General features: G+C 36.3%; 1 protein-coding gene across 14 annotated transcripts in view; it reads right to left on the bottom strand.

The window, feature by feature from the left end:
• RAB40AL (RAB40A, member RAS oncogene family-like) overlaps positions 1-25809 on the bottom strand; it is a 218273-nt gene that overhangs the window by 181525 nt on the left and 10939 nt on the right. The gene's annotated exons all lie outside the window — the stretch shown is intronic.

Raw genomic sequence — 25809 nt, 5'->3', positions numbered from 1 at the left:
CTGGGGAAAGAAAGTTTAATAGTCGTGCAACTGAATCCTATTTATCAACTCGGGTATTTTTAAAATTTTAATTTTAACTGACAAATAATTGTATATACTATGGGGTACACTGTAATGTTTTGATATATGTTTACATTGTGGAAAGATTAAATCAAGCCAATTCAATAAATTAAATAAAGCTTAATAGTCTTACAAATGAGTCTTGTTTTTCCTTTTTCTTATTTATTTATTTATGATCCAGATACTCATTCTTTATTATAAAATGACATATTTTCCTCCAATCTGTTGGAGTCCTCTACTTTTGTTTGTGGTATCTTTTGTTAAATAATAGTTTTTAATTTTGCTGTCAAATTTACCTATTTTTGCCTTATATAGCTTTTGATTTTACTTATTTTTTAAATTTTTGTTCATTTTTTAACTTTGATTTTAGTTTCAGGAGTACATGTGAAGGTTTGTTATACAGGCAAATCGGGTGTCACAAGGGTTTGGTGTGCAGATTATTTTGCCACTCAGGTTATATGCATAGGACCCAGTAGGTAGTTTTCAATCCTTAACTCTCCTCTTTCCGTCTACCCTCAGGTATGAATATTAGTCATCAACTGATGCATTTTAAAATCACTTTTTTTCACTACAACCACTGTTGGTTGACTAATTACCTTAAGAATGCCTCAGAAGCACTTGGAGGAACTGATCTCAGAAAACAGCTCACCATTTCTCTGCATGGCCAAACAAACAGCCGAGCGGTCCTCCTTGACTATGCCTTATCCCCACACACCCCACACACACAGCTATTGCAGGTCCCCCATGCCCTACCTCCAAACACGACCTGTCCAGGTCTAACCCTTCCTCTGCAGACAGCTGCAGTCCTGGCATCATTCACCTGTGCCTCTTCCCTGAATTTCTGCAATATTCTTCTAATGGTTATCCCCACTCTTTATTTTGTCCCTCTCCAGTCCATTCTCCAAACAGTGGCCAGAGTCACTTTCTGAAAACAAGGATCACATCACGTCACTCCCGTACTCTAGACTTCCACACTCAGAATAAAACCCAAACTCCTTAAAAGATCCAAACCTTGTGGCTCTTGTCTGCCCTTTCAACCTCATCTCCTACTTGTCTGCATTTATGGGCCAGGCTTCAGCCACTCCAACTTGTCCTCTGCTCCTAGATCAATGGTGCCCATACACAGCACAGGGACATTGACAAAATGGCCTCTCCATGCCTAGCTTCTTTCTGTTGTTCAGGACTCAGCTCAAGTGTCACTTTCTGAGAAAGAGCTTCACTGACAACCTCATCTATGATAATCCCTGTCTCAGTCATTTTCTACTCTACCTGTTAATTTTCTTCAAAACACAAATCCCCATATGAAATTGCCTCACTCATTGATTGCTTATTGCCAGTTTCCCCAAACTAGAATGATAGCTCCAGGGATTCTTCTTCTCTTATTCTCTGTGATGTTTCTTCAGTGTCTCATACATTAATCACTGAATAAGAATTACTGAATTGAAAAAATTGTTACCTACTGGACACACAAGACAAGACACAGAAATTTAAAGCTGAGTAGCAGGAGCAACTAACAATGAAATTAGACATCAAAGGATTTAAACTTTTCATAGACCTTGTTGCCATCCACAGCATTGCTTTTCAATCGTGGATGAGTAACAGAAACAACAAAAGAAATTACTCAAAATGTAGACACCTCTCACCTCACCTCCCTGGTTTTGATTCATCTGGTTGTTTAAAAGTCTGAAACCTTCCCCTTGTCTGTCTCTCTTGCTTCCACTCTTGCCATGTGACATGCCTGCTACTGCTTTGCCTTCTGCCATGATTAAAAGCTCTCTGAGGCTTCCCAAGAAGCTAAGCAGATGCTGGGGCCATGCTTCCTGTCCAGCCTGCAGAACCATGAGCCAATTAAACCTTTGTCTTCATAAATTACCATCTCAGGTATTTTTGTATTACAAGGCAAGAATGGCCTAATACAAAAAATATATATTAATAATTACAGAGGGTAACCCTTTGAGGAACATGGGAATCTGAGTCACACTGACATAAATAAATGTTAATAAATACATTGATAAATAAGGGAGAAGAAAAAGCTCTATCTTTTTCTCAAATGCAAACTGATAATTCCAGAAGGAATATCAGAATTGGAAAACAGCCACTTAACAACTATCATAATAATACGTGTTTCAGGCAAAAAACATAAACGAATGCTCATTCTGCACCAATCTCATGGTAGTCACTGAGTCACCATGGTAACAATGTGGGCCAAGACAGCTCGGAAAAGAAAATAACCATCACTTTGATTTGTTTTCTGGTATGTCCTAGGAACTGAACTGGTCTGATATGACCACAGTAATTAACCTGAAGTATTCCTCACAATAAATACTTCTGGCAGCTTCAGCAATATACACATTCATACACACATACATATCCACATACATATATGTTCACTCTCTCTCTCTCTTTCTTTCTCAACACCCAAGATCCCAGGAATTCACTGAGATGGATTGCTGGTGGTGGGGAGTAGGTAACAAACCCCACAATTCAACAGATTCAATTCTGACCACATATAAAGTTGAAATCTACTAAACTATTTTACGATGGATTTTTCTGGAGATGACCTGTTGATTTGTCTCTGGGACTTTTTTCCTCTAGTTACAATATATTTTCAATAACTTCTGAAAGCTGACATGGAAACACAGGCAAATGCCTGCTAAGTATCAGGTACCTTTTCCAATTTATAGTCTGAGATCTCAACCTAGAAGATTAGTTAACAGCTACTGTTAAACATTTGGCAGCTGACAGCTCAGTGAAAAGAAAAATGTAATTCAAAATACTGGCATTTATAAGAGCACCAAGAAATATGAAATAACTAGGAATAATCTATCCAAATATGTGACAGGTCTGTATAGTGAACGTTACATAACATTGCAAAGAGAAATTAAAGAAGACCTAAATAAATAGAGAGACATACTGTCTTCATGAGTTGGAAAACTCAGTATTGTTAAGATGCCTGTTCTGTTTAAACTGATCTATATATTCAGAACAATCCCAATAAAAATCCTAACTGATATAGTTTTAACAGAAAGTAAAATGCTGTTTCTAAAATTCATGTAAAAATACAAAGGATCTAGACTATGCAAACAACTTTGAGAAAGAACAAAACGGATGACAAACACTACCTGATTTTAAGACTTCTTACAAACCCATAGTAATTAAGACAGTGTACTACTGGCATCAAGGCAGAAGAGCAGATCAAAAGAACAAAATAAACCACCTAAAAATTGACCTACATATATTGGACAACTGACTTTTGACAAAGGTGCAGAAGCCATTCAATGTATAAAGGATGGTATTTTCAATGTATCGTGCTGAAACAAGTAGATATTCATATACACAGTTACATACTGTGATCTGTATATTGTACCATGTACAAAAGACAATTCAAAAGGCAATTCATAATGGATCATAGATGTAAATATAAAACCTAAAGCTGTAAAACTTGTAGAAGAAAACATGGGAGAGCAAAATTGTGACCTTGAGTTAGGTAAAGATTTCTTAGATGAATAAATCAGTAATTTGGAATGCGTCAAAGTTAAAAACTCTGGGTCTTATAAAGACACTGTTAAGAGAATGAAAAGACAAGTCCCTGATTGGGAGAAAATGTTTGAAAATCATATCTGATAAGTACTTGTATCTAAAATATAGAAAATATCACAAAATTCAATTAAACATTCCAATAAATGAATAGGCAAAAGAGTTGAATACACACTTATCTATAGAAGATAAACAACTGTCAAATAAGTACATGAAAATATACTCAAACGTCATTAATCATTAGGGAAATGTAAATGAAAACTACAAAGCATCACTATCTCGTGGCTTTGCTTTTTTTATACTTTAAAAATTATTCTTGGCATTGTTCCCTTACAGTATTATTTCTATAGCACCTAATTGAATTTCTATCTTCTATACTTTTTATGAATGAAGGCTTTCATTTAAATATATGTAATTGTTGAGTTTTGTTAGTTTTGGTTCAAAGTGGTCAGATTAATACGAAATCTTCTGGGTGTAAGCCAGGTGTTTTGAATTCAGATACATTTTGGTTTACCTAAGCACACTTTCCAGTATGATTATTTTGTCGTGACTTACCTTCTTTTATACATAAATTTGTGTTAATTATAAATTTGGGTTTGTTAAGTATTTCAGGAGGCTGATAGGTGGTGTGTTCATGTTCATTCAACTGAGCTCTCTGTTCCTAATTTACTACTAAATCCTCCTTTTACCTTTAGTTTCATAGGGGTTATTATAGGTGGAGTGTTCTTTAATTAGAAACTGTAGCCCATTTCTTCCCATCTCATAGACTATACCTTGACCTAACATTTTTATGTAAATATTTGTGATTACTTTAAGACTTTTTAGGGTTAGCTGAAGATAGCAGTATACAGGCTGAATCGACAAGAGATGGTGAGGTTTGTCAGAGTTTATCAATTACAGAACAGCCTCCTCTAGAGCAATATAAAGCACCGCCAAATCCTCTGAGATTTAGGTTGTTGCTGGTAGTAGCACTCTGGCAAATAACTTTATTTATTCAGTTATTTAAGTTTATGGCAAAGCATAATGGGGTATCTAATCCCAGTTTGGGTCTTAGCTATTGTGAATTCAGAAGATAATAAAGTCACTTTCATAGTTTGTTTTCATTTTAGCTATTGCCTTTTATGGCTTACAGTTTAGCGTTAGACATAATCAAAAATGTGCTGAGTTTTATTGATTTGGGTTAATCATATGACCTCAGTAGCTGGCACGAAATTTACCAACCCTACGGGAAATTACTACAGCTTGCTCAAACTTCCGTTTATTGCTTAATTTCTATCACTGCTGTTTCTCATGGGGGTGTGGTTGAGCAAGGCATTATGAGATACTAATTAGTGTGCTTGGTATCTGCTCCTTTTGATCTTCTGCTGATCTAGAGGGCATTCTCACTAGTATTCAGACACTTGCATATGTAATCTCACTAAAAAGGCCAGGACCAAACCTGTGTGTTTACGAAGTTACATGAATTCATCCAGGCATTTTCAGTGGCTTGCTTTACTGAATTAAACTACATCAACTTATATCTAGAGAATACTCTTGAGGGGAAATTGCTAAATTTAAGAATTATTCTAGTATTGAGAGTTTTTTGATAATCTTAAGAAACAAAAAGTTTTAGCCTAGAACATCAAATTTTTGATGGATTTTTTTGGTTTGTTTTAGAAAATGCTTTAATTAGGAGTTAGGCTGAAATAATGTTTGGGATAAGTTTATAATTGAATTTAATAATATGTGGGTACACATTAGAGCCTTAGGTAATAATCAGCAGATATAAGATTTTTTGTTTGGGGGGTTTGGCAAGAATAAAAGACATATATTTACATAAATACCGTAACAGCTTAAAGTAGGGGATCAGAGGGAGTTTGCAGAGTTAATCATGTATGATGGGAATTATGCATCTGTGACTGTATCTTGTTTTTATTATGTCCATTGAGCATAGATTAATTAACACCTTATGGTTTTTACTTGGGAAAATAACATTCAATTTAAGTTCAGCTACAGTCAAGTTTTGTCAAGGCCTTGACAGCCATGTTGGATCACATCATCCCCCCAAATTAAAAAATACCAGATGTATGACACCACAGTTATGAGTGATCATGGGCTGATTAGTCATTAGTCCATTGAGATGTCTTATTTAAGAGGAATGAGTAGATGGTTATAAGCTCATGGCCCTGAAGTAAGAACCAGATGTCTGGTATAGTTTCAGTCTAGAAACCCCTAAGTTTTCTGAGTCCAGAGTGAGAAGATGGACACTTCCTGAGCAGACTGCTAATTTATCAAAGCTTGGTAGGTAAGAAATCCTATTGGAGGTGATAAGCATGGTGTCAAAAAAACATTTGACTTCCTGTGCTATGTATTATCAATAATATTATGTCCTATGTAAAATGAAGAACTTACTGTAGGGAACAATACTCATGGTTAAATTCATTTATGTGTGGACTTTTAATTTAATGTATTATGCACTGTGATTAGTTTGATATGCATGCTTGTATGCATGGGGAATGGATTTTAAAGCACCATAAGATATAAATGTATAATGTATGATGAAGTATATATAGTACTACTACATAATTAATGGGGTAAATTACATAATACATGATGTACACAGGGTGAGTAGATTTTATGTTTTTTTCCCACACTGACATAGAACTCAGGAACAATTTCTCTGCATTCAGTATAAGAATCAGGGAATAGAATTTCAGCTTTGGGTGCTGACAGTGGAGGGAAAAGCTTTTCCTTTGACTGTGCTGGGGAGAAGTGCTCTCCATTTTTGGTTTACAAGACCAAATTTAATAAACTACAAGAACTCTTCATTGAAGTTTATTCTTGATTAGGCTAGTAAGTGGTATTAATATGAGAACAAGGGAAAAATATAAAATGGATAATACTTGTTCAATAATAACGAAAGGGTGTTCTACTGATTGACCTTCGATTTGTGTGAATATGAGGTTATTATATACTATAACCCAGAATAGGCATTGGCTTAGTAGCTGGAATATCATGCTTCGCTGTTTAGATAACTGAAGGATTGGGATGATTGCTAAAATTATGATTAAGAGCACAAGGGCTACGACACCTCCTAGTTTATTGGGAGAAGATCCTAAATTGTACAGGCAAATAGAAGATATCACTCTGGTTTAATATGAGGTGGTATATTGAGGGGATTTGCTGGAATATAATCTGGGTTTCCTAAACAGTCAGGGGAGAATAAAACAAGTTTGAATAGAAGTGATAGTAGAAAAACAAATCCTAAAATGCCTTTAATTGTGTGGTAGGGGTGGAATGGGATTTTATTTCAGTTGGTTGAGTTTCCTTGGGTTATCTGATCCTGTTTCATGTGGAAATAGAAGGTGCATAATAATTAGAGCTGGAACAATGAATCACAGAATAAAATGAAAGGTGAAGAATTGTGTGAAGTTACCTTGTCAAGAGAAAATCCACCTCAGATTCATTCTAACAGGTTGATGCCAATGTATGGAATAGTTGACAGTAAATTTGTGATTGTTGTTTCTCTTCATGATAAGACATAGCCTATGAATGCTGTAGCTATTACAGTGACTAAAAGAATAATTCCAATGTTTCAGGTTTCTAGAAAGGTACAGACCTCAGCCTACATGAATAAACAGATAAAGAATATAGATATCCATTAGCATGCAAATATTATATGATTCAGCCATAGCTTACATCTCAGCAGATGTGTGTGATAGAGGAAAATGCAGTTATTGTATCTGAGGTACAGTGTATAGCTAGGAAAAGCCCTGTAATGATTTGTAAAGCTAGGCAAACTCAGTAGGAAACTGAAATTTCTTCATGTTGAGTTGTTTGATGTTGCAGGTATATCAATAAATGAGTAAGAATTTTTATTAGGAAGTGAGATTGTTAAATGTTAGTTATTAGAGTTCTGACAGTTGATGTGCAATGATGATTTTTCACGTGATTGGTCATGATTAGATTCCATGTGAGAATTATGGCATATACTATATTTTGCTACTATTTTTGTTGTAGGCGTCGTAGGACTTTCTTCAAAACTTTTACCTAGTATGTGGGTTTAGGGTTATTAATGGTAGTGTGGAATGCAGGATTGTAATAAATTTTGGCGGATGTTTTATGGGAATGATAGTGTTTTAAATTTATTTAGCAGGGACACTGGTAGTGTTTAGAATCCTATAGCCATAGCTACTAAAGACAATCCTGAAATGTGAGGATCTGGTGTTGTTATTTGGGGGAAGTTCAAATCCTAACAATAGTTAGGATTATTAATAGAATTATTTAATCATTGTATAAATAATAGGCTATGATGAAATAAAAATTATTATTGATTTCAAAAATTTAGAGGACTGGGTGACTTTTGAGGGTAAAGAAGTTGGGCTTCTTTGTGAAGATTCTATAGGTATGGCTGCATTGTACAGTTTATGAAGTTGATTAATGGTTGTAAGTGACTGATCCCTTTGTTAATATTTTGTTATTGAAATTACTCAGAGTAATTAAGTGGCTAGAAGTATAGCTAATAAAAATGAAATGAAGAAAGAGAAAAAATATAATTTAATTAGGCCATTTTAGTTAGGGATAGTTACTGAGGCTATTATTTGGAGATGAGATAATTTTTGGTATTTTTCTAGTCATGTCTAATTAAAGTGATGCTGTATTTTGACTTTTAGAAAGGTTTTTAGGTACACTGATAAATGGTGAACAACTGTTGGAAAAATCCTAGAAGGTTAGAAAATTTATATATGTATGAGGAGAATTCAAATTTGAGATTACATTTTATTTGGTTAAATTCTAATTGCCATAATGAAGCCTAAGATAGTTATGACAAGGGCTGAAAGTTTTAGGTATAATGGCATAGTCATTTGGGGAATAGTTACAGGAGAAATGTTGTTGGAAATTTTAAAAAAAGCAAAAATACTACCAGTTGTTAAAGGTTTAACTGAATTAACTAGGAGGGAGTTAATTTCACTGATAATAATGAAAGTTGAAAAACTAGGTAGTCCTAGGAGTGCAAAAAAGACAATTTGAGTACTGTAGACAGCTGTTAGGGAGGTGGTAATTAGTGTGATTAAAAGGGCTCAGGCAGTAGTATATAGCATGTTTGCAATTTTGATAAATAAGTCTTTGAAGTAGAAGCCGGTAAGGGAAGGTATGCCTGTGAGTGCAAGGCTTCCAATAATAAGTGAGGAGTAGTGAAAAGGTATGTGTTTAAATAGACATCCTATTTTTTTAATATCTTGATCATCATTAAGGTTGTGGATGATGGCTCTGAATATATAAACAGTATAGTTTTAAAGAATGCATGTGTCTATATGTGGAGAAGTGCTAGATGTAGTTGATTAATATCAATAATGACTATCACAAGACCTAGTTGTCTTGAGGTACAAAATGTGACAATCTTTTTGATGTCACTTTGTGTTAGAGCACAAATCGCTATAAATGTAGTGGTAATAGCGCCTCAGCATATTTTTAGTGTTTGGATTGTTTTATTATTTTCTATTAGTGTATAAAAGTGGGTTAAGAGCCCCTGCTATAACACTGTGATGAAATGGAATAGGGCTGAGACAAGTGTTGGACCTTCTATTTCTTTCTTTTTTTTTTTTTTTGAGGCCGAGTCTCGCTCTGTCGCCCAGGCTGGAGTGCAGTGGCGCGATCTCGGCTCACTGCAAGCTCCGCCTCCCGGGTTCCCGCCATTCTCCTGCCTCAGCCTCCCGAGTAGCTGGGACTACAGGCACCGCCACCACGCCCGGCTAATTTTTTTGTATTTTTAGTAGAGACGGGGTTTCATTGTGTTAGCCAGGATGGTCTCGATCTCCTGACCTCGTGATCCGCCCGTCTCGGCCTCCCAAAGTGCTGGGATTACAGGCTTGAGCCACCGCGCCCGGCCTAGACCTTCTATTTCTGATGGTAGTCATGGGTGAAGGCCAAATTGGGCAAACTTGTCAGTTGCCAGAATGACTCCACTTAATGGAAGGATATTGGGATAGGAATTGAACACAAAAACTTGTTGCATTCTCATGTATTTGAATATAATTTAAAAAAACCATACTATTGTAGTATAAATCCAGTATCTCCCATGCAGATACATAAAATTGTTTGGGGAGCTGCTGTATTTGTGTCTATTCAGCCATATAATCAATTGATCAAAAAATGTAATTCCTGCTTGTTCTCAAAGAGTTGAAAGGAGTTGTTGAGAGTAACTAGAAATAGTATAGTGATAAGAAATATGAGTAAATACTTAAAGAATCAGTTAATGTTTGGATCTGAATGTATATTGCATATTGAGAACTCTATGATAGATCATGTAACAAAAAGTGCTACTGATAAAAACCTATTCAACACATGGTGCTGGGATAATTGGCAAGCCACATATAGAAGAATGAAACTGGATCCTCATCTCTCACCTTATACAAAAATCAACTCAAGATGGATCAAGGGCTTAAATCTAAGCCCTGAAACCATAAAAATCCTAGAAGATAACATTGGAAAAACCCTTCTTGACACTGACTTAGGCAAAGACTTCATGACCAAGAACCCAAAAGCAAATGCAACAAAAACAATGATAAATAGGTGTAACTTAATTAAACTAAAGAGCTTCTGCACAGCAAAAGAAACAACCAGCAGGGTAAACAGACAACCCACAGAGTGGGAAAAAGTCTTGACAATCTATATATCCGACAAAGGACTAATATCCAGAATCTACAAGGAACTCAAACAAATTAGCAAGAAAAAAACAAACAATCCCATCCAAAAATGGGCTAAGGACATGAATAGACAATTCTCTTTTTTTTTTTTTTTTTTTTTTTTTTTTTGAGACAGAGTCTCGCTCTGTAGCCCGGGCTGGAGTGCAGTGGCCGGATCTCAGCTCACTGCAAGCTCCGCCTCCCAGGTTTACGCCATTCTCCTGCCTCAGCCTCCCGAGTAGCTGGGACTACAGGTGCCGCCACCTCGCCCGGCTAGTTTTTTGTATTTTTTAGTAGAGACGGGGTTTCACGGTGTTCGCCAGGATGGTCTCGATCTCCTGACCTCGTGATCCACCCATCTCGGCCTCCCAAAGTGCTGGGATTACAGGCTTGAGCCACCGCGCCCGGCCTGACAATTCTCAAAAGAAGATATACAAATGGCCAGCAAACATATGAAAAAATGCTCAACATCATTAATGATGAGGGAAATGCAAGTCAAAACCATAATACAATACCATCTTACTCCTGCAAGAATGGGCATAATCTAAAAATAAAAAAAAAATAGATGTTGACAGAGATGCAGTGTAAAGCGAACACTCTCACACTGCTGATGGGAATGTAAACTAGTACAACCACTATGGAAAACAGTGTGGAGATTCCTTAAACAACAAAAACTAGAACTACTACTTGATCCAGCAATCCCAGTACTGGGTGTCTACCCAGAGGAAAAGAAGTCATTATATGAAAAAGATACTTTCACATGCATTCGCAATTGCAAAAATATGGAACCAGCCCAAATGCCCATCAATCAATGAGTGAATAAAGAAAATGTGTGAGTATATATATACACACACACATACATATGTATATATACACACACTCATATATATATATATATATGAATGATGGAATACTACTCAGTCATAAAAAATTAACAAAATAATGGCATTCACAGCAACCTGGATGGAATTGGAGACAATTATTCTAAGTAAAGTAACTCAGGAATGGAAAACCAAATATCATTATCTTCTCACTCATAAGTGAGAGCTAAGCTATGAGGATGCAAAGGCTAAGAATGCTACAATGGATTTTGGGGACTTGGAGGAAAGGGGGGGGTGAGGAATAAAAGACTACAAATTGGGTATAGTGTATACTGCTGTGCTGATGGGTGCACCAAAATCTCATAAATCACTGCTAAAGAACTTACTCATGTAAGCAAATACCACCTGTTCCCCAAGAACCTATGGAAATTTTTTTTTCTTTTTTTTTTTATTATTATACTTTAAGTTTTAGGGTACATGTGCATAACGTGCAGGTTTGTTACATATGTATACTTGTGCCATGTTGGTGTGCTGCACCCATCATCTCGTCAGCACCCATCAACTCGTCATTTACATCAGGTATAACTCCCAGTGCAATCCCTCCCCCCTCACCCCTGCCCATGATAGGCCCCGGTGTGTGATGTTCCCCTTCCCAAGTCCAAGTGATCTCATTGTTCAGTTCCCACCTATGAGTGAGAACATGCGGTGTTTGGTTTTCCGTTCTTGCGATAGTTTGCTAAGAATGATGGTTTCCAGCTGCATCCATGTCCCTACAAAGGACACAAACTCATCCTTTCTTATGGCTGCATAGTATTCCATGGTGTATATGTGCCACATTTTCTTAATCCAGTCTGCCACTGATGGACATTTGGGTTGATTCCATTTTTAAAACTTTTAAAAAAGACATAACCTAGCTTGAAGGTGAGAGTTAATTTTAAAGTTTGGATTGTGACAGTTTGAAATAATTATTTCTTGGCACAAGCAAATCAATATTAGGGCTGGAATGGGCTTGGCTGTAAATGTGTATGAAATAGAGGTTTTTACATAGTGAGGTTAGAAATAACTTTATAAACAGTAGTTATAGTTACAATAATTGGAAGAGTTAGGAGGATTCGTGAAATGGTGAAAAATGAAAAAAATACATTTATTTACTTTTATTTGGAGTTGTATCAAGTTTTTGGCTCCTAAGGCCAACAGATTACTTCTATCCTTTAAAAGTTGAGAAAGCCATATTGTTACACATGGGGGCATGAGTTAGTAGTTCTTATACACTTTCTTTTATTTTTTATTTTTTTATTTTACTTTAAGTTCTGGGGTACATGTGCAGAATGTACAGTTTTGTTACATAAGTATACACGTGCCATGGTGTATATATACATTTGCTGCACCCATGAACCCCACTGTCAATATTAGACAGATCAACAAGACAGAAAAATTAACAAGGATATTCAGGACTTGAACTCAGCTCTGGACAAAGCAGACCTAACAGACATGTACAGAACTCTCTACCCCAAATCAACAGGATACACATCATTCTCAGCACCTCATTGCACTTATTCTAAAATTGACCACATAACTGGAAGTAAAACATTCCTCAGCAAATGCAGAAGAACAGAAATCATAACAAACAGTCTCTCAGACCACACTGGAATCAAATTAGAACTCAGGATTAAGAAACTCACTCAAAACTGCACAACTACATGGAAACTGAACAACCTGCTTCTGAATGACTACTGGGTAAATAATGAAATGAAGGCAGAAATAAAGATGTTCTTTGAAACCAAGGAGAAGAAAGACACAATGTAGCAGAATCTCTGGGACACATTTAAAGCAGTGTGTAGAGGGAAATTTACAGCACTAAAATGCCCACAAGAGAAAGCAGGAACGATCTAAAATTGACACTCTAACATCAAAATTAAAAGAACTAGGGAAGCAACAGCAAACAAATTCAAAAGCTAGCAGAAGACAAGAAATAACTAAGATTAGAGCAGAACTGAAGGAGATAGAGACACGAAAAACCCTTCAAAAAAAAAAATCAATGAATCCAGGAGCCCGTTTTTTGAAAAGATCAACAAAATAGATAGACCGCTAGTCAGACTAATAAAGAAGAAAAGAGAGAAGAATCAAATAAATACAATAAAAAATGATATAGGGGATATCATCACTGATCCCAAAGAAATACAAACTACCATCAGATAATACTATAAACACCTCTATGCAAATAAACTAGAAAATCTAGAAGAAATGGATAAATTCTTGGACACATACACCCTCCCAAGTCTAAACCAGGAAGAAGTCAAATCCCTGAATAGACCAATAACAAGTTCTGAAATTGAGGCAGCAATTAATAGCCCACCAACTAAAAAAAGTCCAAGACCAGAGGGATTCACAGCCAAATTCTACCAGAGGTACAAAAAGGAGCTGGTACCATTCCTTCTGAAACGATTCCAAACAATAGAAAAAGAGGGAATCCTCCTTAACTCATTTTATGAGGCCAGCATCATCCTGATACCAAAACCTGACAGAGACACAACAAAAAATGAAAATTTCAGGCCAATATCCCTGATGAATGAAAATTTCAGGCCAATATCCCTGATGAACATCGATGCGAAAATCCTCAATAAAATACTGGCAAACTGAATTCAGCAGCACATCAAAAAGCTTATCTACCACGATCAAGTCAGCTTCATACCTGGGATGCAAGGCTGGTTCAACATACGCAAATCAATAAACATAATCCATCATATAAACAGTTCTTACACATTTTCTCAAAAAATAAGAAGTTTAAATTTTCTGCTATTACATTTATAACCGAATGTTTCATTTAAACTACATTTACAGTATATGGGTCCTAGAATGATTTTTGGGTTAAGTGAGAAGAGTATATTATTTTGCATATAGATATAGCTATAGATAGGATCTCACTCTGTCACCCAGGCTGCAGTGCAGTGGTGCAATCATAGCTTGCTGCGAACTTAAACTCTTGGGTTCAAGCAATCTTCCCTGTTTAGCCTCCCAAGTAGCTGGACTACAAGCACATGCCACCATGTGCAGCTATTTTTATTTTTTGTAGAATGAACTCCAGTAATCCTCCTGCCTCAGCCTCCCAAAGTGCTGGGATTACAGGCATGCACGACTGTGACCGGCATGGTTTAATATTATTAATGTGATATATAAATTTTCCTAATTATGTTATGATTAATATATAGAGAGAACATAAGGCCATAATAAATATACTAAATTCTACTACGGCAATGGTAAAATGAGATCATGAGAATGATGCTATAACTACAAATAACTCTCTAAGTTGATGGCTGGTGATAGGGCTCGGTTAGTTAGGCTAGCTAGTACTCATGTTAGCTATGAGAGGTAATAGTGTCTGTAGTCCTCAAGCTAATAGCATGGTTCAGCTATGAATTCATTCATAACTTTAGTTTTTGATGCAGAATAATATGATGAGGTGAGGCCATGGGCAATTATTGGGGCTATCACTCCTATAAAACTTCATGGTGTTTGGATAAGAACAACTACAACTATGAGTACCATATGACTTTTGGATGAATATACCATGAGTGACTTTAAGTCCATTTGGCATAAACAAATACAGTTTGCTATTTCTCACAAGGATAGTATAAGAAATGGGTAAGCTATAAACTCTGTTAGTGGATTTTAAATCATAGTAATTTGTATCATGCCAAAGTCCCCTAATTTTCACACGTCTGCAACAACCATGGGCACAGCAACTGGGGCTTGTACCTGCGCTTTTGATAATCAGAGGTGAAGGCCTAAAGGGGTATGTGTTCTATAAATGCTATTATACATGCTAAATGTTAAAGGCTATTAGTTCAGGGGCTTGGTAGTAGTGCTTGAATTCAGTAGGAGGCTATTAAGAAGTTTAATAAGCCTATGGAGTTTTGGAAATAAATTAGTGCTATGAGTAAGATCAGGGAGCCAGTGTATAGAACAGGAAATAAGAGTCCTGTATTTAATCATTTTGTTTGATTTCCTCATCAGGTAATGATGATTAGTGTTGCGATTAGTGTTGCTTCAAAGAGAATATAAAATAGAATTCTGTAGCAGTAAATTTTATCATTAAAAACATTTAAAGAAAGACTAATATAGAAATATGTAATTTTTTCATATGTATGATTCTTTGCAGAGATGATGATGACTGGCTCTAATTATCGAAGATTTCTGACATGATAAATAGAAACGTAGGCCTTTTTGAACAATTAATACGTGATGACCTTGAAAATGTGCTTTCTCGGACAATATCTCATCATCACTGGTATATCATTAATCTATTGGTTTGTAGACCTAAAGATAATAAGATAGCTAGGTTAAAGTGAAATCATATTACTAAATCAGATATTATTAGCAGGGCTGATAGAGCTCCTGTAAGTGGTCAGGGTCAAGGGTTAACTATATCATAGCTATGTATTTGGTAGGTCATTAAGTATTGTTGTGCAACTAAAGACTAGTATAGATAGCAAAGAGGTATGTTTGAATTTGGGCTACAGTAAATTCAAAGACAGTGAATATAATTAAAATAATAAATATGGTTGGGCACAGTGACTCACATCTGTAGTCCCGGCACTTTAGGAGACTGAGGTGGGAGGATTGCTAGAGGTCAGGAGTTCAAGACCAACCTGGGCAACATGGTGAAATCTTGTCTCTACAAAAAATACAAAAATTAGCTGGGCATTGTGGTGCACACCTGTAATCCCAGCTACTTGGGAGGCTGAGGCGCAATAATCGCTTGAACCTAGGAGGCGGAGATCGCAATGAGCCAAGATCGCGCCACTGCACTCCAGCCTGGGCGACAAAGTGAGACTCCATCTCCAAAAATAAATAAATAAATAAAAATAAAAAAGTTTAAAAAAGACATTAGTTTGGCATGGTGGAGTGTGCCTGTAGTCCCAGCTACTCAGGAGGTTGAGGTAGAAGGCTCACTTGAGTCCAGGAGTTTGAGGCTGCAGTGAGCCATGATTGTTCCACTGCACTCCAGTCGGAGCAATGGAGCGAGAACTTATATGTGTGTGTTTATGTGTGTGTATGTGTATATGTATGTAAATGTTAAAATACATTTAAGCTGTTTCAAAACTAATGGATATTATCACTAGTGTGGCATCACCGATTAAGTGTATAAGTAGATGGCTGCCTATAATATTGGCTGTTAGTTGTACAGCCAGGGCTAAGTGTTGAATAAAAAGGTTAATAGTTTTAATAAGCACAAGTATAGAGGTTAGTGGAATGGGTGATCCTTGTGGTAGCAAATGAGCCAATGATGCTTTTGTTTTGTGGCAGAAGTCAGTGATAACTGCTCTTGGTTATAGTGGGATACCTATATTTAGATGTATTGATCCGAGTTATTGGTGCAAATGAGTGGGTTAGTCATCCTGATGTTTCTTTAGGTAATAAATAGAATAAGTGAAATTAATATGAGGGATAAAGTTCACCCTTTGACATTGTATATTATTATCATTTGTTTTAATATGAGTTGCACTAATTGTATGGTGATTAGTTGATTATTGATTAGGTGATTGGGGTAGGGAATATAATGTTTAGGAATGAAATGATTAGAATATCAAGGGTAATTCTACTATTGTAAGGATGATGAAAGATGCCAATACATTTTTGTTTACTTTTTTCTCAAGGAGTTTCACGTTTTAATGCTTCAATATTTTTTGGTATTGGGCTTAAACAGTAGATATATTTTGAAGTTTTTAATTGAAATAAGATAAATAGTACAAGAATTATTAAAGCCATAGTGATAAATCATGTTGATGTAGCTAGCTGTGGCATTTCATTGCAGAAAGATGAGTACTTTCAGTCTTTAACTTAAAAGGTTAATGCTATTTAACAGTGATATTATAACATAGATGTTAATAGTTTCAAAATGTTAATCAGATTTTTAAATGACTTAGAGGAACTAATTCTCGTATAATAGGCATGAAGCCCTGATTTGATCCAAAAATTTCTGAGCACTGACCATAATACAGGCCTAGTCATGTGGATGTTGGGGTTGTTTGATTTAAACACCCTGGAATTATGTCTGTTTTTAAGCCTAATGATGGAACAGTTCATGGATGTAATACATTTTCAAATGAGATTAGTATGCAAATAGATATTTCTATGGGTAAAACTACTCAATTATCAACTTCAAGTAATTGTAGCTCTCCTGGTTTAAGATCTGTTGTATGAATTATACAATAATCAAGGTTCACTTTTTTTTCTCAAGGGGTTTCATGTTAATCATTGGTGGCCTATAGTGTTTACAGTTAGGCAATTAGGATCAAAATAATAGTGGGTAGAATAGTTCATACTGTCTATTTATTGAGCATCTATATATGTATATAAGTTAATTTAGTTGTTAGTATTAATAAAATATTAATAGTACTAGTCCTCGACAATTAAGAAAATGGTTATTAATGTGTGGTGGTGGAAATGGAGAATGTCTATAAGAGTTGATATTGCATCATGAAAGCCCAGTTAGAATGGGTACACGTACATAAAGATATAAAGAATTTTACGGTGGCTCATGCCTGTAATCCCAGCACTTTGGGAGGCCGAGATGGGTGGATCACGAGGTCAGGAGATCGAGACCATCCTGGCTAACACGGTGAAACCCCGTCTCTACTAAAAAAATACAAAAAATTAGCCAGGCATGGTGGTGGGCACCTGTAGTCCCAGCTACTCGGGAGGCTGAGGCAGGAGAATGGTGTGAACCTGGGAGGCACGGCTTGCGCCACTGAGCCAAGATTGCGCCACTGCACTCCAGCCTAGGCGACAGAGCAAGACTCCGTCTCGGGAAAAAAAAAAAAAAAAAAAAAAGAATTTTAACCTATAAATTAACTGAAAAAAAAATGTGTAATATTTTTACTATTATCTTGTTTGTTGAGAAAGCCATAACTGTTATGGGACTGGCTTGAAACCAGTAATAGGGGATTCGATCCCTTTCTTTTTTATTTTAGGCCTTTATGTAAGCAGCTCTTCAAATCTATGACATGGTAGTGGACAGCCATGAAGTCATTTGAGGTTTATATTTGAAAGTTCTAGTAATGAGACTTCTCATTTTGAATAGAAGTCTTAACAGATTATGAAAATCCTTAACATTAATGGTATTAATGAAATGAATGAGCCTATCGATGATGGCATTTCATATTGCATATGTATGGAGTAATTGGAGTATTGTTGGGCATTCCTAATAGGACAAGGAAATGTTGGAAATGTTTCTTTGTGGAAAGAAAGTTAACACCAGTCAGGCACGGTGGCTCACGCCTGTAATCCCAGCACATTGGGAGGCTGAGACGGGTGGATCACAAGGTCAAGAGATCGAGACCATCCTAGCCAACACGGTGAAATCCCGCCTCTACTAAAAATACAAAAATCAGCTGGGTGTGGTGGTGTGAACCTGTAGTCCCAGCTACTTGGGAGGCTGAAGCAGGAGAATTGCTTGAACCCGGGAGGTGGAGGTTGCAGTGAGCTGAGATCGTGCCATTGCACTCCAGCCTGGCAACAGAGCGAGACTCCGTCTCAAAATAAATAAATAAATAAAGTTAACACCTACAAATATAATTGTAAAATAAATTTTGACTCAAGTTAAATTAGGTGTATAACCTGAAAACAGTAGGAATCAGTGGACAAATCCTCCTATAATGGCAAGGACTGTTCCTACTGGTAGAACATAAAGGAGACAAGCAATGACATAATATGTATCATGAAGGACAGTATCTAGTGACGAGTTAGCTAATACAATATTAGGCCTCTGAATGTAAATAAAAAGATAAAACCTAACACTCATAATATATTGAAGCATACACTATCAACAGCCAAATCTACCAAGCAGAAGAAAGGATATCAGAGTATGAAGACCACCTTACTGAAATAAGACATGCAGAGAAGAACAGAATAAAAAAAAAAAAAAAAAGAATAAAAAGGACTGAACAAAGGCTCCAAGAAATATGGGACATCATAAAAAGACCAAACCTAGGAGATGGGGAGAATGCAAACAAGCTGGAAAACACACTTCAGGATATTATTCAAGAGAACTTCCCCAACCTAGCAAGATAGGCCAACATGCAAATTCAGGAAATACAGAGAACTCCACCAGAAGAGATACTCCACAAGAAGATCAACCCCAAGACACATAATCATCAGAGTCTCCAAGGTTGACATGAAAAAAAACCGTTAAGGGCAGCCAGAGAGAAACACCAGGTCACTTACAAAGGGAAGCCCATCAGACTAACAGTGGACTTCTCAGCAGAAACTCTACAAGTCAGAAGAGATTGGGGAAGCTCATCAGACTAACAGTGGACCTCTCAGTGAAACTCTACAAGCCAGAAGAGATTGCGGAAGCCCATCAGACTAACAGTGAACCTCTCAGCAGAAACTCTACAAGCCAGAAGTGATTGGAGGCCAATATTCAACATTCTTAAATAAAAGAATCTCAACCCAGAATTTCATATCCAGTCAAACTAAGCTTCAGAAATGAAGGAGAAATAAAATCCTTCCCAGAGAAACAAATGCTGAGGGATTTTGTTACCACCAGGACTGCCCTGCAAGAGCTCCTGAAAGAAGCACTAAATATGGAAAGGAAAAACCGGTATCAGGCACTGCAAAAACACACCAAAATATAAAGACCAATGACACTACAAAGAAACTGCATCAACGAGTGCGCAAAATAACCAAATAGCATCATGATGACAGGATCAAATTCACACATAACAATACTAACCTTAAATGTAAATTGGCTAAATGCCCCAATTAAAAGACATAGACCGCCAAATTGGATAGAGTCAAGACCTATCGATATCCTGTATTCAGGAGACATGTCTCACGGGCAAAGACACACAGAGGCTCAAAGGGATGGAGGAAAATTTACCAAGCAAATGGAAAGTTAAAAAAAAAAAAAAAAAAAAAAAGCAAGTAGAGGTTGCAATCCTAGTCTCTGACAAAACTGACTTTAAACCAACAAAGATCAAAAAACACAAAGAAGGGCATTACATAATGGTAAAGGGAGCAATTCAACAAGAGCCAACTATTCTGAATATATATGCACCCAATACAGGAGCACCCTGATTCATAAAACAAGTTGTCAGAGATCTACAAAGAGACTTAGACTCCCACACAATAATAGCGGGAGACTTTAACACCCCATTGTCAATATTAGAGCAACGAGACAGAAAATTAACAAGGATTTTCAGGACTCGAACTGAGCTCTGGATCTAGTGGACCTAGTAGACATTTACAGAACTCTCCACCCCAAATCAACAGGATACACATTATTCTCAGTGCCACATGGCACTTACTCTAAAATCAACCACATAATTGGAAATAAAACACTCCTTAGCAAATGCAAAAGAACTGAAATCATAACAAACAGTCTCTCAGACCACAGAGCAATCAAATTAGAACTCAGGATTAAGAAACTCAATCAAAACCACACAACTATGTGGAAATTGAACAACTTGCTCCTGAATGACTGGGTAAATCATGAAATTAAGGGGAAATAAAGAAGTTCTTTGAAACCAATGAGAACAAAGAGACAACATACCAGAATCTCTTGGACACAGCTAAAGCAGTGTTAAGAGGTAAATTTATAGCATGAAATGCCCACATCAGAAAGCTAGAAAGATCTCAAATCAACACCCCAACATCACAATTGAAAGAGCTAGAGGCAAGGGCGAACTAATCCAAAAGCTACCAGAAGACAAGAGATAACTAAAATCAGAGAAAACTTGAAGAAGATAGAGACATGAAAAATCCTTCAAAAACCAAATGAATCCAGGAGCTGGTTTTTTGAAAAAATTAACAAAATAGATAGACCACTAGCTAGACAAGAAGAAGAGAGAGAAGAATCAAACAGAGACAATAAAAGTTGATAAAGGGATATCACCACTGACCTCAAAGAAATACAAACTACCATCAGAGAATCCTATAAACACCTCTACGCAAATAAACCAGAAAATCTAGAAGAAATGGATAAATTCCTGGACACATACATCCTACCAAGACTAAACCAGGAAGAAGCTGAATCCCTGAATAGACCAATAACAAGCTTCGAAATTGAGGCAGTAATTAATAGCCTACCAACCAAAAAAAGCCCAGGACCAGACAGAGTCACAGTTGAATTCTACCAGAAATACAAAGAGGAGTTGGTACTATTTCTTCTGAAACTATTCCAAACAATTGAAAAGGAAGGACTCCTCCCTAACTCATTTTATGATGCCAGCATCATCCTGATACTAAACGTGGCAGAGACAGAACAAAAAAACAAAACTTCAGGATAATATCCCTGATGAACATTGATGTAAAAATCCTCAATAAAATACTGGCAATCTGAATTCAGCAGCCCATCAAAAAACATATCCACCATGATCAAGTCAGCTTCATCCCTGGGATGCAAGGCTGGTTCAACATACACAAATCAATAAATGGAATCCATCACATAACCAGAACCAAAGACAAAAACCATATGATTATCTCAATAAATGCAGAAAAGGCCTTTGATAAAATTCGACATCCCTTCATGTCAAAAACTCTCAATAAACTAGTAATTGATGGAACATATATTAAAATAATAAGTGCTATTTATGACAAACCCACAGCCAATATCATAATGAATGGGCAAAAGCTGGAAGCACTCCCTTTGAAAACTGGTACAAGGCAAGAATGCCCTTTCTCAAAACTCCTATTCAACATAGTATTGGAAGTTCTGGCCAGGGCAATCAGGCAAGAGAAAGAAATAAAGTGTATTCAAATAGGAAGAGAGGAAGTCAAGTTGTCTCTGTTTGCAGAAGACGTGATTTTATATTTAGAAAACCCCATCATCTCTGCCCAAAAACTTCTTGAACTGATAAGCAACTTTAGCAAAGTCTTAGGATATAAAATCAATGTGCAAAAATAACATTTCTTTACAACAACAATAGGCAAGCACAGAGCCAAATCGTGAATGAACTCCCATTCACAATCGCTATAAAGAGAATAAAATACCTAGGAATACAGCTAACAAGGGATGTGAAGGAACTCTTCAAGGAGAACTACAAACCACTGCTCAAGGAAATAAGAAAGGACACAAATAAATGGAAAAACATTCCATCTTCATGGATAGGAAGAATCAACATCGCTAAAATGGCTGTACTGCCCAAAGTAATTTATAGATTCAATGCTATTTCCATCAGACTACCATTGACGTTCCTCACAGAATTAGAAGAAAAAACTACTTTAAATTTCATATGGAATCAAAGAAGACCCTGTATAGCCAAGACAATCCTAAGCAAAAAGAACAAAGCTAGAGGCACCACACTACCTGACTTCAAACTATACTACGAGGCTACAGTAACCAAAACAGCATGGTACTGTTACCAAAACAGATATACAGACCAATAGAACAGAACAGAGACCTCAGAAATAACACCACACATCTACAACATTCTGATCTTTGACAAACCTGATAAAAACAAGCAATGGGGAAAGGATCTCCTATTAGCAAATGGTGCGGGGAAAACAGGCTAGCCATATGCAGAAAACTGAAACTGGACCCCTTCCTTACACATTATACAAAAATTAACTCAAACTGGATTAAAGAATTAAATGTAATATCCCAAACCGTAAAAACTCTGGGAGAAAACCTAGGCAATACCATTCAGGACATAGGCATGGGCAAAGACTTCATGACAAAAATGCCAAAAGCAATAGCAACAAAAGCCAAAATTGACAAATGGGATCTAATTAAACCAAAGAGCTTCTGCACAGCAAAAAGAAACTATCATAAGAGTGAACAGGCAACCTACAGAATGGGAGAAAAATTTTGTAATCCACAAGTGTTTAATATCCAGAATTTACAAGGAACTTAAACATATTTACAAGAAAAAGACAACCCCATCAAAAAGTGGGCAAAGGATATGAACAGACACTTTCAAAAGAAGACATTTACACAGCCAACAAACATATGAATAAAAGCTCAACATCACCGATCATCAGAGAAATGCAAATCAAAACCACAATGAGATACCATCTCACACCAGAGTGGTGATTATTAAAAAGTCAGGAAACAATAGATGCTGGTGAGACTGTGGAGAAATAGGAACTCTTTTACACTGTTGGTGGGAATGTAAATTAGTTCAACCACTGTGGAAGACAGTGTGGTGATTCCTCAAGGATCTAGAACCAGAAATGCCATTTGACCCAACAATCCCATTACTGGGTATATATTCAAAGGAATATAAATCATTCTACTATGAAGACACATGCACATATATGTCTACTGCAGTTATTTACAATAGCAAAGACATAGAACCAATCCAAATGCTCATCAATGATAGACTGGATAAAGAAAACGTGGTAAATATACACCATGGAACACTATGCAGCCCTAAAAAGGAATGAGATCATGTACTTTGCAGGGACATGGATGAAGTTGGAAGCCATCATCCTCAGCAAATAATGCAGGAACAGAAAACCAAACACTGCATGTTCTTACTCATAAGTGGGAGTTGAACATTGAGAACTCATGGACACAGAGAAGGGAACAATACACACCAGGGTCTGTTGGGAGGTGGGGGTGTGAGGGGAGGGAACTTAGAGGACAGGTCAATAGGTGCAGGAAATCACCATGGCACATGCATACCTATGTAACAACCTATGTAACAAACCTGCACATTCTGCACATGTATCCCATTTTTTGTTAGAAGAAATAAAGAAAAAAAATTAACATTATTACATCCGTGTTTCTCTCTGTATGTACTTTTAAAGTACTTGTGACATTGAGTTACAGGGCTTTGACTCCTGGGTCTAAAAAGGACACCAAGTCCTGCTAAATTTTAAACACTGACAGCAATTAAAGCCCCATCTTCAGGCCTGGTAGAAGATGTCAATCAAAATAAATGGCATTCCTGAAACACAGGGCCAGAAATTAGAGATATTCAACTCCTCAAGGCCCAGGGACTACTGCAGAAGAGGTGGGCATGTGAGATTTTAAGGGCCGATTTTGAGACATAAAATAAGTTCAGTTTCCCTATAAATTAATCATTAATGTCAAAGGCACACTGATGCAAGACCAGCATATGGGCCCATGTCAGATTTAACAAGGTTTTCTTGAAGCATTAACTGACTCCTAAATAGAGGTTGTAAAGGTTATGAAAGGATTATGGAAGTTATATCTTATGGTCAAAATTAAAGTTTTATAGACTACAAAATTTTGAAAAACTTAATTGGCTTCATGTTCTTTTTATTAGGGCTTATTATTTAGAAAATCAAGTCTTTTCTATCAAAGAATGAAGGCTTTCACCCTTTTTTTTTTTTGTAAATACTTGAGTTATCACTTTGATCAAATGAATGACTTATTTTACAATGACCTGTGATGTCAAGTGTTTTAACCCTTTGATATTTGACAAGCTTTCCAAAATCAAATTATAAATTATATCTTTTTCTGATCTAATTAATCCTTTGAGATATTAGTTTCCCTAAAGTCCAAAAATGAAACAATTTGGTTTATTTGGTGTAAAAATTATACAGGAAACAGTGTCATATATGAAAAGGTATTTGGTTTTCTTTAGGATGTATTTGTATAAATGTTATTGGTATGTGCTCCAAAATCACGGGAAACTCCTACAATTCTGATATGACTTAGTGTATATTATCAGTAATAATTATAATTGTTATGTTAAATTACTGTATGCCACAGAGATAACAAATTTCCTTGTCAACTGTGTCTTTGACTATGGCTGCCCTAAAACCTTTCGTCATTCACAGACAACTGTCTTGTTTGATCCTCCTTAGAAGGTGGTTTTATAATCAGCTATAGAACTATGTAACAGGTGTTGTTAAATGCTGGTTTCTGATAACTTTGGAGTTTGTGACATTAGAATAGAGGAAAAAACTTTCAGGACTCTCATGAAGACCTGAAATGTTCATGAATATCAAGCAGAACAGGAGTTAACTCTGTAAACTGAACTAATAGAAGACGAAAGTAAACCTTTTAACTTTTTGGTTAAAACATTGCTAATCCTTTGTTTTGTTTTTCAGAGTCAAGAAAACTTTTAAGCTAGTTACAGCTTGTAACAATTGGGTAAAGTATACTCCTGTGAACAAAATTTGAAGCATATTTCTCTCTACCTAATTTTTCCAGAATTTGGAAACTATTTGTGAGTATTCTTAACTTATGACAATACAGTTATTTGCATAAGTGCAATAAGACTCTGTTTTCATGTGTAACAGGACACAATTGAAGAAACTGGTTATTCTACCAAGGCTTTGACTGGAATGGCATGCTATCCTTTAAGGGATCAAACTAATTTATGAAGCCAATAACAGCCCCTTGGAAAAAGTAGCCTCTTACCTTTGTCTGCACAGCTCTGTACAGGGTTCCTAACCTGTGGCAAGTAAAGAATGTCACTTTCTCACAGGCCCAGGAGTCCCAAGTGTATCTTGGAACCTCAAGAGGAGAGGAAATTCACCCAGCTCACAGGAATTTGATGGCACAAATCCATGGCTGGGCTCGGCTTTAGAAAAGTCTTATCTGAGATTCCTTCTATGGAACAAAGTACCATTGGATTCAATTTAAAAGTCTATGTAAAAAATAATTATTCTTGCTGCATTGTATACAAATAATTAGGTCAAGTATAATAAAGCAAACCAGTCCTACCATAATTTGTCTTTAGTAAAAATGGGAAACTGGAGAGAGAAAAATGGTTTCAAAACTATAGTACACCTGTTGTTAGATT

The sequence above is a fragment of the Macaca mulatta genome, chromosome X, assembly GCF_049350105.2.
Source record: "Macaca mulatta isolate MMU2019108-1 chromosome X, T2T-MMU8v2.0, whole genome shotgun sequence".
Taxonomy (NCBI): Eukaryota; Metazoa; Chordata; class Mammalia; order Primates; family Cercopithecidae; genus Macaca; species Macaca mulatta.
This window is presented reverse-complemented; position numbering and strand designations above follow the sequence as displayed.